The sequence below is a fragment of the Megascapheus bottae genome, chromosome 12 (genome assembly GCF_031878675.1).
Source record: "Megascapheus bottae isolate mThoBot1 chromosome 12, mThoBot2.hap1, whole genome shotgun sequence".
NCBI lineage: Eukaryota > Metazoa > Chordata > Mammalia > Rodentia > Geomyidae > Megascapheus > Megascapheus bottae.
In genome coordinates, this window is record NC_143520.1 from 52,766,738 (window position 1) to 52,771,655 (window position 4,918).

Genomic DNA, 4,918 nt, shown 5'->3' on the forward strand with positions numbered 1-4,918 from the left:
ACAGTACTATGGATTGTCTATACACACAGTACCCAGCCACTCTTGTAATGTAGTTCACTTGGTAACTATGCGGCTTCAGTCAATTACTAAATTTGCTCCCAATGACTTCCAAATTGGCTGTGAAATAAAACCCTCAAATTGTAGCAATAAACAAAACACAGTGCTGAAAATTATCAAAAAATATATACGTAATTTCAACTGTTAATTCTATAAGTTATACAAATCCATGTTTAGCATAACTTATAAACAAGTTGTTCATGCAATTATTTGTATAATTCTAATGATGCTAGAAGATCAAGAGGTTAAAAAAACACTGAAAGCATAAAACACATAGCCACATTATTCACCTGTAGAACATGTTCATTTCTGCCTACATTTTCAGTATTTTGCATATCATGATTGTTCTATTTTAAGAATTACGTCTAAAGGGAAAGCAAAACTGCCTATGAATTGCCATTATTTGTTTATATCTTAATTTGTGTAAACATCCTTAACTTGTGCCTCAGCAAATAAATTTCAACTCTGATTGCTATGCAAAAAAACAGAAGATATACTGCTTCTCCAATAATGTTTTTATAGTTCAAGGGTATACAAGGAAACATGCTTAAACGTGAAAATATTATTCACTGAACTACAGGTACTAAATACCGAGAAAAATAGCAGGTTGTTATAGTTTCTTTTAGTTAGCAATCAAGGAAGCTCACAGCCATCTGTAGTTACAGTGCAATTTGAGGTGCAATTGGGAATTGGAGAATTCCCTTGGAGTGGTTATTGTCACAAACCTTGTAGGTAAAATACATGTGTACATTTGATAGCACACATGAAAGTATCTCTAAAATTGACCCTGCTGGTTTCATTATCAGCAAACTGACTTAGGCCACTCAACATAGCATTGTTCCTGGTGCCAGGGCATGCTCTCTTTTTACAAGAAAATGGTGACCATCAGAAGATATTAATTTAGCATACATGGTATCAGGACCTTCATATTTACTGTAGTGTTTCTCCTTTTCACCCATTATGTCCTTACACAATGTTATTTGGTTTCTGTAGGTTCTTTAGTAGTTTCTTGCCAATCTAGTGTAGTGCTGAATCAGTCTTCCTTGACCCCTTCACCAGCCCATCCTCAACCAGCTGTTGGTCTCCATGTATCCTGGAACAATTCAAAGGAATTGCTTCTGCCAGTCACAGCCACTTTTTCTTATTTTTTTTTTTGCCAGTCCTGGGCTTGAGCTCAGGGCATGAGCCCTGTCCTTGGACTTTCTCAAGGCTAGAGCTCTACCACTTGACCACTTGAGCCTCAGCACCACTTCCGGCTTTTTTCTATGGATGTGGTACCAAGGAATCGAACCTAGGTCTTCGTGCATGCTAGGCAAGCACTCTACCACTAGGCCAAACTCCACGCCCCACAGCCACTTTTTCTAAGATGAAGTTTGAGCCTTACCCAAACACTGATTTAGAAAGGAAGAACTGAGATGGCACACATTATTCAAGCTTTTGTTCATTGTTATCTCTTCAGTACTGCAGACTCCTGCAGAAACAGAAGTGGTCACTCAGTGAGGAAAATTGAAGAGAACTTTAGTTTCTTTAAATTATTACTAGTTACTTGAAATTATTTTTTTAAAATATGTAGAAGAATAGACATAACTGTTTCTTCTTAATTTTCTACTTTAGATAAATAATTTTGAAAACTGCACATGTATGTATTGTTCAGACAGCTATTAATTTTGGTTTTATTTCTGTTTGGATAATCTTTACAACATTGTTGTACTTGTACATATTCATCAAGGGCAGTGCAATAATCCATGTATACAGAAAATTATTGTCAACTATAAATAGTAGCCATTAACTATATTTCCAAATATTATTTCTGTGAGGAAAGTCTCCTTTTTGTGTGATTCACAGGAATTTTCACTTGATTAAACACTAAATTTCAGAAATATGAGGCTTAGCATTTTTTGTTTTATAAGTACAAAGTTCATCTCATACATAAAATTTCACTCATTCATAGACATTTTTACAACAGAAACTTATGGTTATTGTTTTGCTTTTGCGATATTCTAATATTCACGTATTCACCTTTCATTTACACTTTTATGGCTTTTGGCATGATTACATAGACAATCGTCACTAAAAGAGCACTTCACTGGGTATGTTTCTTTTCTTTGCCACTAGTAGTATGAGTTTCATTAATAATTGCAAATATTTTTTCTTACAATGGGAAGGTTGCTTTAAAACAATCTTTGTTGCGCTTTTAAAATAATAGCTTATTACTTTTGTGGTTATAAAATAAGCTTAATAATGTTATCAAAAAGCACAGCTTGGTTCCCAACTTAGGATTAGGCTCTGAGGGCTTCAGACAGATATCTAGTCTCTGCCACCTTTAAAGAGCAGTCTTGCCTACCAACCTGCACCATGTCCTAGGCATGGTACTTTATATCTGCCTGCTACTTTTCCTGAAATTTCTCTCTATTGGATTTTTCTTCCCTCCTGCTACCTTGATGCATGCCTGAAAACCAATATGGTCATTTTGAGTTCTTTATGAAAACTTTCTTGTTACAACTCTAAGAACAGTGGTCAGCTCTATCAACATCCTTCAACACTTCCCAAGCACAGCTCCACAGAAAGAAACTTAGGCCAGTGGCTCCTTTTCTTGGTCATTAGAAAGAGATCCTAAGACTAAAGAGTGTAATCTTTTTATAAAATAGTTCAAATGTGTTTTCAGCACAAAACACAATGGCAAGTTCTTAAGCACGCATGAACTAGATTTAGTGGTTGGTAATGATTTTTTTTTCATTTTTAGTTTAGATTTTTTTGATTAGTAGTAATGTTTTAGTGATAATAATAGAGTAAGCACAAAAGATTATAACCTAGGTTGTTAACAACTATTTCCTTCCCATTTCTATCAGTAGAGGCAGCTGGTGTTCTGAGGTCAATGTCTATTCTTCTGAGCATTGGTCTGTATATTTTCTAGCAGTATGTATAGCCATAAAACTATTCTTACACATACACATGCTCCATGTGCAAATTAGATGAGTAGATAGTAATGATATACATCTTAAGCTCCTTATTTTAACATTTGAATATTTAATTTACAATCTGATATGGTAAAAGTTGAATTAAAATCAATGATTATTATAATGTTTCTAACATACTATGTGTTGATCTCTGCATGATGTTGTTAGGGCAGATTTTTCATATTTGGATAAGATATGCTAATATAATCTACTGTGTAATCATTACATTATAATTGACATGCATAATCTGTTTAATAGAAATCAGCAAAACCATGATAGCAAATTATCTTCACATCTGCAATGTCTGCAAGGGCCTCCTTACTTATATCTTTGTCAACTCTTAACAGTTTTCAGACTTTGAAATCAAAACTTATATAGATTTGAAATTTAATCACTGTGTTTCAGTTTGCATTGTTAAAAGTAGTTGCCTATAATTTCAGCTACTTAGCATACAAACACAAAAGGTTCACAGTTCAAGGATTACCTGGGTAAATATTAGCAAGTCTCTGTCTCAAAGGTAAGCAGGCATTGGTGGCCCACCTGTCAATCTCAGTTTTTGAGAAGGTAAAAGTAGGATGATTATGATCTGATGATATCCCAGGGAAAAGCATGAGGCCCTCGCTGAGAAAAATGGAACAAAACAAAAGGGATCAATGCATGACTAAAGTTCATGTATCAAGCTTCAGTCCCTGATTGCTATATCTAGTCCACTGGGTGGGGAGATTGTTTATGATTATTTTTATTGCTCTGAACATGTGTTCTGTTTACATTGTCTTTGACTTCTGGGGTATATCAAAGAATATCTCAGAGAGGAAGATTCCTAATCCCATGTTACTGAAATCAGCTGGGACTTGGCAGTTAAGCATAGTTCCAATGCATAAGTAAAATGATAAGTAAATAAGTCCTCAGGTATATAGGATACATCCATTTCACTCTCAGTATGACACATGTTAATAAAATTAGGGAGAAAATACTTTATCAAATTTACTATTTATTTTTTTCTTCCAAGAAAAATTGAGAAATGATTTTATCTTCCTAATAGCCTCTACAAGAGACACTCAGATAAATTGGTAAAGATATTACTTCATATATTTGGTTGTGCTCTAAAACTTCAAATAAGATACAAAGAACATTATGTCTATTCTACATAGTTTTTTCACCATTTGGCAAAAAGAAAATGACCACCTATGAGGGAGCAGATGTAGTATCTATCTTGGAAGAGCAAGAATGGCAAGATATTTGAAACCGTGTTGCAGAATCAGGATAATAGTAAACCATAATCACATGTCAGATCACACCAAACTATGACTCAAGCCATTCATTTTGAACATAACCTCTTTTTAGTATTTACTTTTAGGCTCACAACTTTCACCCAACAATTATTAAAAATGACAAATAATTTTATTACCAGGACCTGACAAAGAATTATTAACAACGAGAATCAATTCACCTTCAAATAATAACTGGACTATGTTTTCTGATACTAGATAATTTTCCTATTGGATTTCTTTTTGCCATTTTAATTGATTTTTTATTATTATTTAAAGGAGTTGCACAAAGGAGTTGCCCTTTAATAAAGCAGTTTATAATTACAAGGCATCTTGATCAAATGTCACTCTTATTGGCATTCTCATCCATCCCTCTTCTCCCCATCCCTTCTCTGACTCTTCTTAATTTTGTAGGATATACATTTGATACTGATCTATATTTTCTTTTTCTTCTCTTCTTTATTCATTAACTTCTTTTCCCTTGACCTGAACCCACCACTCTTGTGTCCTGGTTCTTTGTTTTGCTCAACTTTAATTTTGCTTTCTGTGGAAGTATACTATTTGAGATCTCCTTTGAATCAATCACATTTCAGTTAATAAATTTCTATATATTTGCCTACAATCAATGAATTTACT

General features: G+C 33.9%; 1 pseudogene; it reads right to left on the reverse strand.

Moving 5' to 3' along the window:
* Window positions 1-683: 683 nt before the first annotated feature.
* On the reverse strand, window positions 684-1,016 carry LOC150056540 (elongin-C pseudogene; annotated as a pseudogene).
* Between the last annotated feature and the right edge of the window lie 3,902 nt (window positions 1,017-4,918).